The sequence below is a fragment of the Buteo buteo genome, chromosome 3 (genome assembly GCF_964188355.1).
Source record: "Buteo buteo chromosome 3, bButBut1.hap1.1, whole genome shotgun sequence".
NCBI classification, from domain to species: Eukaryota; Metazoa; Chordata; class Aves; order Accipitriformes; family Accipitridae; genus Buteo; species Buteo buteo.
This window is the reverse complement of record NC_134173.1, coordinates 7,786,729-7,799,036: the sequence shown is the minus strand read 5'-3', so window position 1 is coordinate 7,799,036 and position 12,308 is coordinate 7,786,729.

Below are 12,308 nucleotides of genomic sequence, written 5' to 3'. Positions count from 1 at the left end.
ATTCATTCCACATCCCCCTCCCCATATGAACTCTGTACAGTTTCACAGTCTCACAAGACTCAGGATCTCTAGTTGTTAAGCCTGCTCTTTGTGAAAGATGAAGTATTAATTTTGTTCGGTGAGCAACTTCTGTCTTTAGGGATTGCCTCATCCTGTGTTTTATTTGCTGGACGTGGGAACTGCACATGAACAAGTCCTAACCAGTGTTCGTGCACTGATGTAGGTCCATCCGAGGTAGCAATGAGAGCAGAGCAGAGGAATTCTGAATGAACCACATTCTGCCAGACATTATGAGTCTGTCACTATTGAAATATACCTTAAAAGCATGGTCAGCTCACCTGGAATTTCCTTAGGAAAAAAATGTGTGGACAAAAGCAATAGTATAAACATTTTTTTAAGATCACAAGGGTCAGAGCAAGCTCAGTCATACAAGTGTATTTAAAGAAAAAAGTCCTTCCAGGCTCCATTGCTGACATTCTCTCCCATGGCTTACAGAAAGAGAGAAAAGAGACTGTTTTCCTTTCATGCCTTATACTTTCTTCCTCATGACATAATCAGGAAAAACAGGGAATGCCAGACAATTTTCTGCCACCCATTTCTCTCGTGGTAGCAGAAGAAAATAAAAGTGACTCTTGAAGTCTCACCCATCCTCAAACCTCTAACTTATCAAAGGAACACAGAATTCACACACTCACATACTTCTGAACAAAACAGCTAAAAAAAAAACCATTTTCTACTTTACCTAACAATGAAGAGCTGATTACACTGTTCTGGTTTTTTGCCTGTAAAAAGTACTAATGACTTTGCTACTCAGGCTGCAAGAAAAACAAAGTCCCCTTTCCCTCCTTAGCTGTGTGTAATATTATCATGTTTCTGGCCGTGAAGCTCCGAATCCAAGCCTGCAATAGCAACACTTCAACACAATTCATGCAGTTACATAGATTTACTTTCTTGTCAGAGAGATGCTTTCAGTTTAAGGCATACATTTAGGCTATGAAGCAACTGAGATGATCTCTCTGTGTTTATATTTCTTCAGAGAGACACTATAACAAACTTTCAATACAGAGGTCAAACATCAAAGGCAGTTACAGGTTGTTGGCATTCATTTGTCTTCTGGGTACAAAAGAGAGCACTTACTCACTTTGAACATGGAAGAGCTGAAGCAGACTTTAAATCAGCGTATGTTAGAGGTTAGTTCAAAGAGCATGGAGTATAACACTGTACTACTGGTTTATAAATGGAGGGAAACACATCGGGACAGAAAAAAAGTAAGGAAAAAATCCCCACATAGTGTCTGCAGAGATACTGTTACAAGTGAGAGAAGAAAAATTTTAAAAGGATGAAAACTTTTACTGAAACTGTAAATAAACATATGTAGTGCAGATTAAATTGTGACCTTGTGTAAAATACTAGCTGATTTAACACCAAACCTTTCTATAATCATACAAACAGGAGAAGAAAAAGAATGAAGTAAGTCCTTGCAATGCCTCTTCCTCGCCAGGCACTTTGCTTACTTATCACTATCAAGAGGGCTCCAGGCAGAGCAATAGAAGCAGGACTGCAGTTACCTGGGAAAGTAGTACCAAAGTCTGAATGACCCTCTAGAATTTGGGTGCTTTTAAGGTTTGGTGAAAACTGAAGAGGCTTTTCAGCATGGCTGGACTTAATTTTAGAATTAGATTTCCAAATTCTGATTGAGCTCTTTTCTAATTAGATGCCTAAATTCCATTTGGGGTCTAGGATGAAAAGATTTCAGATGCTTCCTTTGTTTCTCTAGTGTTCTCTGTTCCTCTCAAGTTGACATATGACAGACTTCTAGTTCTAGAAGTTATGTACTTTTTTTTGTAGATAAACAAGGTGCTTGAATTTTTATTTCAATGAAATTTAGATAAATATTTTCTTCTGACCTTAAAGTCTAATAACATCTGTATATTCACAGCTCTACAGTTGTGCCTGTAGATATCTGTCTTTTTGAGTCCATAATCAAGTTCTTCTTTCAGAAATCTTGCAATTTGTTACAGAAGTCTTAAATTCTAAGATTCACCAAGAAAATCCCAATGTTAACAATTTATTCACTAATGACAGATTAAACCCCATACAAGGATTACGGTCCTGTGTAGTACCTGTACTTCAATTATACCTATTTTGAGAACTACAGTGTTACTTTTAAGTGATACATCATCTGTGAATACACCCTTTGCTCATGGCTGAATTCACCTTTGAAGAATACGAAAACTTCTGTTATCAGACCAAATAGAATCATAGAATCCTTAGGGTTGGAATGGACCTTTAAAGGTCATTTAGTCCAACCCCCCTGCAGTAAGCAGGGACATCTTCAACTAGATCAGGTTGCTCAGAGCCCCGTCCAACCTGACCTGGAATGTTTCCAGGGATGGGGCATCTACCACCTCTCTGGGCAACTTGTTCCAGTGTTTCACCACCCTCATTGTAAAAAAATCCTTCCGTATATCTAGTCTGAATCTACCCTCTTTTAGTTTAAAACCATTACCCCTTGTCCTGTCACTACAGACCCTACTAAAAAGTTTGTCCCCATCTTTCTCCTAAGCCCCCTTTAAGTATTGAAAGGCTGCAGTGAGGTCTCCCCCGGAGCCTTCTCTTCTCCAGGCTGAACAACCCCAACTCTCTCAGCCTTTCCTCACAGGAGAGCTGTTCCATCCCTCTGATCATTTTTGTGGCCCTCCTCTGGACCCGCTCCAACAGGTCCATGTCTTTCCTGTGCTGAGGACCCCAGAGCTGGACGCAGAACTGCAGGTGGGGTCTCACCAGAGTGGAGTAGAGGAGCAGAATCACCTCCCTCGACCTGCTGGCCACGCTTCTTTTGATGCAGCCCAGGATATGGTTCACTTTCTGGGCTGCCGGCTCCTGTCCAGCTTTTCATCCACCAGTACCCCCAAGTCCTTCTCGGCAGGGCTGTTCTCAATCCCTTCATCCCCCAGCCTGCATTGATACCAGGGGTTGCCCTGACCCAGGGGCAGGACCTTGCATGTGGCCTTGTTGAACCTCATGAGGTTCACATGGGGCCACTTCTCAAGCTTGTCCAGGTCCCTCTGGATGGCATCCTGTCCCTCAGGTGTGACAACCACACCACTCAGCTTGGTGTCATCTGCAAACTTGCTGAGTTTTGCTGAGTTGCTCAATCCCACTATGTCATTGATGAAGATATTAAACAGTACTGGTCCCAGTATGGACCCCTGAGGGACACCTCTTGTCACTGATCTCCATCTGGACATTGAGCCATTGACCACTACCCTCTGGATGCGGCCACCCAAACAATTCCTCATCCACCAAACAGTCCATCCATCAAATCCATATCTCTCCAATTTAGAGAGAAGGATGTTGTAGGGTCCATGTCAAAGGCCTTACAGAAGTCTAGATAGATGACATCCATAGCTCTTCCCTTGTCCACTGATGTCCGATGATGACCATTCCTGTATGAATAGGCTCTGCTTTCACTTGCCTCTCCAACAATACAGCACAGACATTTGATTGATATGCAAAACTAACTTTTCCTGGTATGTTCTTACCTATATGTTTATTGTTAACTAAGCAACATATATAAATTTTGAGTGTCCTTATGTGGGGTTTTCACATAATAACTCTTCCCATACAGCAGGTATTTTTGTGTTGGAAAAAAAAAAAAAAATTACTTTTATTCCTCCTGTAGACTGTATGACAGTAGTGCTTTAATTTAACCAGCTGAGCTATTGTCCCAGTTTCAGCTGGGATAGAGTTAATTGTCTTCCTAGTAGCTGGCACAGTGCTGTGTTTTTGAGTTCGGTATGAGAAGAATGTTGATAACACTGATGTTTTCAGTTGTTGCTAAGTAGTGTTTAGTCTAAAGTCAAGGATTTTTCTGCTTCTCATGCCCAGCCAGCAAGAAGGCTGGAGGGGCACAAAAAGCTGGGAGGGGACAGCCAGAACATCTGACCCAAACTGGCCAAAGGAATAGTCCTTTGTGACCACATACTATGTGACGTCATGTCCAGTATATAAACAGGGGGGAGTGGGGTGGGGGGATCGCCGCTCGGGTGTCACTAACGTGGTGTTGGTTGGCCGGTGGTGAGCAATTGCATTGTGCATCGGTTGTATATTCCAATCCTTTTATTATTACTGTTGTCATTTTATTAGTGCTATCATTATCATTATTAGTTTCTTCTTTTCTGTTCTATTAAACTGTTCTTATCTCCACCTACGGGTTTTACCTTTTTCCTTCCGATTCTCTCCCCCATCCCACTGGATGGGGGGGAAGTGAGTGAGCGGCTGCGTGGTGCTTAGTTGCTGGCTGGGGTTAAACCACGACAGCTATTATGAATGAAGCTACCATACTTGAATTTGTTAAGTGGAGGAGTTTCATCACGACAGTGTTCTCAGGTTGGCCAAAGGACCAAAATACGAAACGAAAGGTGCCTAAGCCAGAAAGTTGTCAAGAGCTCGAAGCTGAAGGTGTGAAATCATAAAAGCAACTTCTTTAGTAAAGTTCGACACCCAGCTCCAGGAACGGAATTTGCAAGGTCAAATGAAGTATTTGAAACTCCTAAATATATTAATTAATTAGGCAAAGTGAAGTGAATGGATTGGGATTCATAGTAAACAGCATGTTGAGCACAAAAGTATTTAAACTAGCTAATAAGAAACAACAAAAGAAGGATCCGTCTAAAACTCTGCCTCCTTCATGGAAGCCTATGTCACTGACTTGTCACCCAGCCAATTTTTGCAGAGCAGCTCACTGGCTTAAGGTCTTGCCTATGAAATGGAAAACTTCCTCAGCCAGTGAGAGGTTTTTACACATTTATCTACATTATGCATGTACATAGGTATAACCTCACCACCAGCTAATCTGGTGTTATGGATAAAAATTTCCCCTAGTTAGTGAAATACTCTGCAATTCTTAATGCAAAATTCATAAGGGAAGAAAAACTGTAAGACAAACAAACATGACCTGGCTTAGTAAGCAGTAAGTTGGTTTGAAAAGCAATTTTTTAAGTATTATGAAACATATAACAAAATCAATTGCCTGCATTTGGAAATGTTAGGCTCTGACATACCCTTGTACATTGGTTCATTTGGTCCTGTAGTCACATGAATAGTGAGACAATTTCTTCACGAGGTTACCATCTGCACTCAGCCTCAAAGCAAATGGAGCACTTCTCAGTGTTAAAGAGGACAGTACAGTAGCCAACATAGTAGCAGAAAGCACAGGATAAACACTAAAAGAAAAGCCACAAGCAGGAGTACGTATGTATTTGAAACAAAACACCTACGGTGGAGAACTTATTTGCACAAAGAGAATATGTAAAGTGTTTGAGTGTATAGAATTGAAAAGGATTACAGTTTGCCAGGGTGCCAAGGGAAGAATATTAGTTTGTGAAACATCTCGAGTCCTATAGGGCCAGGATCATAACAACCAAAGAGGATTTTAATGTCATGCTTCAGGGAATAAAGAAGTTAGACCAGTTGCTCCAAGATAATGCATTTCATAGGAGAAACCATTCCATACTATGACAGAGGATGGAAATGAAGTTTAATAGGCTCACAGCTCTGGAAATTATAGGACGAGGAGAGAAACAAAGGGAGTAAGTCTATAAACCGGTCACTGTAGGTGAAAAAAACAGATCTCACATTTATACATAGACTTGAATTAAAGAGAAGAAATATTTGTCATTGCTTTAAAGCAGGAAGGGAAAGGGAAATTGTGGGAGAAATGGTTGACATCACTTGTTTTTCTAAGTTTGATTAATCAGGGGGGTTCAACTAGAGTGCTTAAAAAATGGGACACCTGTTCAACACTGCTGTGAAAAACACCATTTCTTTAAATTGATTTATGTACAGCACCAATGACATTTCACGGGAAAATACAATGTTTGCTGCTCTATATTAAGGTCTACAGAAATGACATCTTAATTTGGGAAAAGTGGTAGAAGGCTGAGACGGGTGACTTAAGACAGCTTTTCAAAGAGCAAGAGCAGTTTCGTCAAGAAGTCTGAGTAATTGAAGTAACATTTCAGGAAGAGAAGTGAATATAGTAAACGGTATGGGCAGTTCACAACCTAGTCTCGGCCAAGCCCCAAATCTGTCCTCCAGCAATTATGAAAGGGTCTTGCAGCCTCATTGGAATGATGAACTACATAGAAAAGTGTATTTCCAACCTCTTTGAACCAGCAGCCAGAAAACTACAATACAATGATGCTGGATAGCTTAAAATCCTTAATGATGTGTTAGATGAGCTGGAGGGATAATGAAATACCCTGACACAGAGGTACTATGACAGTAAATGAAAATCAAAGCAGCACATATATAAGGAGAGTATAGGCACATCACAAATAAGTTTTCACTGTCTTACAATATGGTACTGGATCAAAAGAAGAAACCCACAGGCCCCTGGACTAGCTCAGGACACCTATAAGCCTGGTATTTAATTCCTTTGTTTAACAGTCTGGTTATACATGTTTGAAGCATTCCAGAATCCTAATACAGCTTGTAAACTGTTATTATTTTTGTACCTGATTAGGAATAGAAGATGTGAAAGACTGGACCTTTAAGAGGTTATAGCAAGGAGTTGGAGCTGACTATTATCTCATGCTGAGACTCCTGGTATATAACATTGATTGGTTAGGAAAAAAAGACCCTGTCAGCTTCTTTGGCTAAGAATGATTTCTGAACAAACATAGCTTTCCCATATGAGGTGATGGTTTAAAAATAGGAATATATATTTACCACATACAGTTTTCTACGAGTGAAGCAATGACATCAAACACAGTAGTTGTTGGCTTATTTAAAGTTGACTTCTTAACATGGACTCTCCACTCAGTATGACAGAACGCAGTTAAGAGCTGAGCAGTAAAATTCAAAAATTTTCCATGTATACAAAAAAAAAAAATAATGGTAGGTTGAACCATTCCCAAAATTAAACTCATAATAATTCTGAGCAAATGACTGCTTTTAACAGTTATTTACTATATTTTATAGCACAATGTTAACCTAAGCCATAAAACATAATGACTTGGACTGCAAAAGTGGCAGCACGTTTTAATTTTCATTCCAAAAATACTAATACATACTGGTTTTAACTTTTGCTTTAGTGCTTTGTATTTAATGTGCAGGAATTTGTTGTAAATTGCTATAAAAATAGGAATTAATTTCTAAAGCAAAATAAAAACAAATTATTTCCTTCTGACCCCCTCAACCATCTCCTGGACCCATAAAATAGTTTCTTTTATTGAACTACTCATGAAAAATGTAGTCTTTTTCCAAAGTAAAGTTCTCTGCAGTGATGTGCCAAGTGATCTGATCATAATGAGGGAGCTGGGTAACCATGGAGTTTGTTTTCCATCCACTTCATAATTACCCTGCTTATAGTTCATGGGTTTAGCCTGCAGCTACCATGAAACCTTTTTCGACGTGTCTGACAGCCAAAGCAGTTTTTCTGTCCTTGGTCTCCACAGCAGCAGTGGTTGGTTGTGGCCTTTCTGATGGGTAGCTAAGTGGTCTCAGGCATAACACCTTGTGCCTAATTGAAGCTAAAGTACTGTACAAGGTGAAAATCAATGTGCGGAGGGGAGAGAGAGCAGTAGAAGCTGTCAAATACCATTTCTGACAAGCACTTTTGGCTGTAAAGGAAACACAGGCCTCTCATAAGATGGAAAATTGTGGTCCCAAGTCTTTGTTTATTAGGTGTTCTTAGTCTCAACCCCTAGGAAAATTAAGTAATTCAGGCAGTTTGTTTATTTTTAACAATGAGCAGAATCACCTGAAAATTTGACAATGACAGTGGCCTTTACTCAAAGATCTGCTGAGAAAAGAATAAAGCAAGATGTAAACTCTTATGGAAAATAAATCTAATGAGCTAAAAACTGAGTTCTGAAAAGTTAGCTATTGCTTTAAAAATTATATCAAGGGCACAAGTATAAATTACATTGTGGCACATGAAGGATAGAAAGTGAAATTAGTGACAATGAGGTTTTCAGTCACTTAAAATTGAAGAACGAAGAATAGAGAAGTAGAAGCTAGATAATTTAGGAAGGAGCTTAAAAGAATAGTTGGAGCATGAGGAAAAGAATAGAAGAGGTAGGGCTCAAAACAGGCGACTGCTGGCAAGAGATGTAAATAGTAAGAAGAACACCAGCAAAAGGGCTGGCCGCATCTCAAGGGAGCAGGAAGCTATCAACATATGACATCAAGAAACTGAAAGTAAATTTAATGTCTTTTTTGCTCCAGTCTTCACTAAAAAGGTCAAGTTCAGTCCAAGAGGCAATGCAGTTAATGCTCATGACAAAAGGATAAGGAGTCAGGCTATAGAAGGTTAAGAACAAACCTGAGATTGCTAAAATTTTTTACACAATTTTAAGCCAGCTGGACATGCCCATTTTCACTCCAAGATACGTAAAGACATAATTTCACTAACGTCAGAGGCATCAGAAGTCCTTCTGGAAGACTTGTGACAATAAGTGAAGTTCCAGAAGACTAATACAGGACAAATAATTTCCACCTTTAAAAGTGCAGGAGGAAAATAGGAATTACAAGCAGTCAGTTTAACTTCACTCATACGAATTAATTACAACATTTGTAGAAAGAGGGTAGATAATATGGACACGAACAAAAGCCAACATAGTAGTCAAATGTGACTAATTTTCTTCTACAAGATGAGAAGCCTTTGAGTGTGGATGAGCTACAATGTCTTGATGTCAATAAATTACACACAGCTGTAAGACAGCAAACCAGGCACCAGAGTGTGCTGAAATATTTTGGAAAATTGTATTTTCACTAGTGAATCAGAAGACAGATATTGCCAATTTCCAAAAGGCAAACAGCACACTGGTAGGGGTAAGTAGGTGTCCTTTCCCAGAACATGCAAGGTCTCAGCACGAGTGATGTCTTGCATCCCGTATGGAGCGTTGCTCAAACAAGGCTTATAAGAAGGCAATGAAATAACAGGTCTGAGAGATGGTACTTAAAAATAACTTTTGAAACATTGGGGTTGTTTAGTTTGAAGAAGGTAACAGAGTAATAAGTATCTGATGTGCAAATGTGACTAAGAGCAAATGAATAAGTTGTTCTCCACACTGAGCGTGGGTAGGGAAGAAATAAAGGCTTTAAACTGGGAGAAGTTAAGTTCCAGATGAGGAATAAAACTTCCTAGTGGGAAGATCACTTAAGAGCAGGAATCGGTTTCCCAGAGAGACAGTAGAAATACTAGTTTTTACAAGCAGATTAGGCAAACATTTTCAACACCATAAGTGAAGCTAACCCAACCTGAGATCAAGGAAAGGGACTGGATAACCTCAATTTCTTGTACATCTATCTGCCCGACTGCTGCGGGGAAAGCAGGAGCGAAGGACAAAAACAGTTCAAGGTGGAAGACCTTACAGAATTAGAAGATTGGATACAATTCATCACTGTCCAAAAAGTGAATACCAGCTCTGTGTAGCATGAAGGTTTCCCTAAAGTCCCACAGATTGAGTGGTGCTTAAGTGCTCTACTGGAATTACTGTTCCTTCAGAACAGGAACCTTCCTGCCTCTTCCAAAACAAAGTGAACCAAAACCTCCGAATTGCTCTCATTATTTTAATTTCATCTTGTTTACTATGGTATTGCCATGAACTAACCAAAACCAAAGCCCTGCTATGTTAGATATCACATAAGTACAGAAGAGTGCATAGTTCCTGCATCAGAGAGCTTCCAATGTATTCTTCCTGCTTTCCTAATGATAATTCTCATCTACATGAAGGTGGATTTTTTTTACCTTTGAGATCTCTGAAGATATGTAAACATGTGTTTCTATCAGTAAAGATATATTACTTTATATCTGAAATTTCAAGGAAAATAGTTTTGGTTTCACTCTAATTTTCAGTGTTTAGTGTTTTCTACAATAAGCATTCTAAAAGTTGAACTGTTTGAGGACCATTTTAAATCGGTCAGCTTTTGAGTGTTTTGAGGTTTAGGGTATTATTATTTTAACCGTTTTCTCTACGTAAGATGTCTTTGCACTTGGAAAAAAACTTCTAGCAATTTGCAATTACCAGTACTTCAGAACAGCAGTACAACAGCTGTAACACACTAGAAATTGTTGCCTGTCATTTCTGAATTACATAACCTGTATCTTCTCTTTCCAGTCTGAATCTGATTTTCTAAGCCAATACGGTTTTAATCTGTTCCAAATGTCATTCATGTCTATTGTCAAACATTCCATATCTTTAATTTGAGCTAAAGAAAACAACCATTCACATGAAGAACATATTGCATGAAATGACTGTATGGGTTTTGACTGTCCTAAACTTAATTGTTTTATCTTGATGTTTTTCAAAACTGTCCACATACTTTCAAATTATTGGACTGGTTTTGCTAAATTGTTAGCATTTTAAAGTATATTCTTTCAACATAGTTTTGCTGGAGCATGGAGGAAATGAAAGCAACATTACAGCATAGAGAAATGAGGCTCATGATAGAATGTATTTGCAATGTGAATGAAACAAATAGGCAAATATTGTGCGCCCTTTTCTAGAGAATCCATCACAAAACAATATTATGTACTTGACTCTTGTCTCATAATATATGAGAAAATGCATCTTTTAAAAAAAAAGTAACTATAGCTAAATATGGGATTTCTCTTATAAATGCCATTGCATTAATCCCAAAGGGTTTTTCTCACTGTGTACATTGTCTGTTTGAGTAAGTATGATGTGATCTTCCTTTTCCTGTTTCTTCAAAGAAGTAATGATTTATGACATCTAAAAGTCATTGTTGATCTAACCTCCAAATTATATAGTTTGTTTTAAAATAATTCTTAGCATTTTCCCATTACAGACAATGAATAACTTAAGCTAATACTAATCAAAGAGGATCATAGGTTTTCCTGTTAAACTGACAATTCAATTCTTTTACAGTGTGTTGTAGCTGCATTTACTGTATTTACTGATGTATGAACTTTATGTTGTTTTTCTCATCCTTTTCTCCATCCCCTTTGTAATCAGCAGTCTCAATTTCTGCAATATTATAAATGGCTGCTTTCTGTTTGTCAAGCTTTGTTTGTGATTATTCTTCTCTCAGTCTTAACATTTTCCTTGATGTCTTTTCTTCTCATAATAGAGGTTAAAAGATCAGTATCTTTATTCTGGGCCCAGTTATTTGGCTTTATGCATATGCGTACTCTCCATACCTTTAGTGGGGCAGTTAATGAACCTAATCCACCGCCCTGCTTAACTAGACTTGTTTTAACCTGCTTTGTTGAGTAAGGATGGACTGAAGCATTTGTGTAAAGTTGGCTGTGTGCTTTAGTGATTTATTGAAGCAGGCTGTGTGTGCAAAATTAACTATATGTGTAGTTGTTTGCAAGAGAAAAACTTAGTTTTCCACTGTGACATCTATGCAACTAAATCCATGATACCACTAAAAAAGCCACGATGGGAGATATCTGGATTCATGCAAAGCTTGAGTTAAACTCAGTAATACATCAGGGTCCTGGAAGCTTCTCCTTGGCCTGCTTACAAGTATTAGTAATAATATGTACATAAAAATACAAAATGTATATAACATTAATGTTATGTATTTGATAGAGTATGAATATAGACATTAACAAGGTAGTTGCAATACAAATATATTCTGAAGTAAAGCTTAGTATTTTGGAAAAAATATTTCAAATGGAATTTCAAATGAAAATATTTTATTATTTTATTTCCACATTCAACTCTGTAAAAAACAGGAAATTTTTCAAAATTTTTCATTGAATTTGATTGACGGGTTAATTTGAAGGCTTGTAACTTAATGGGTTCATTACCTTACAATGATCCCATTAATGCATGTAATTCATTTACAAAGCTGAAAAACTGACCAAGGCTTGGTCTTATAAAAAGGAGGCAGAGTTTTCCCTCATTTGATTTAATCATTTTTAATATATTCTAAAAAAAAAACCCACCATATATTATGTATTATATAGGATAATATATAATACTGTAGTTTGCAATAGCTGTAGGTTTAAATGTATATTTTATTTAGTTGCAAGATTTATGTTTTATTTTGAAATTGGAAAAATATGTATTTGTGCACTATTTCCCCTTGTTTTAGGTATTCTTCAAAGATACTACAGTGAAGTCACATAGCACAAAATCTGTTTGCACATTATAACAATTAAAAATGATACAATATTGTTGCTTCCTTTATGCAAATGAGAAATGAAATAGCCTTGAGATGATTTAGATACACCCATAAATCAGAAAAGCCAAACAAAGTAAGCTTTTCTTTGCACAGATGTGACAGCCAGATGTGGCTCTGCTTTTTATTTCATAGCTGTAATC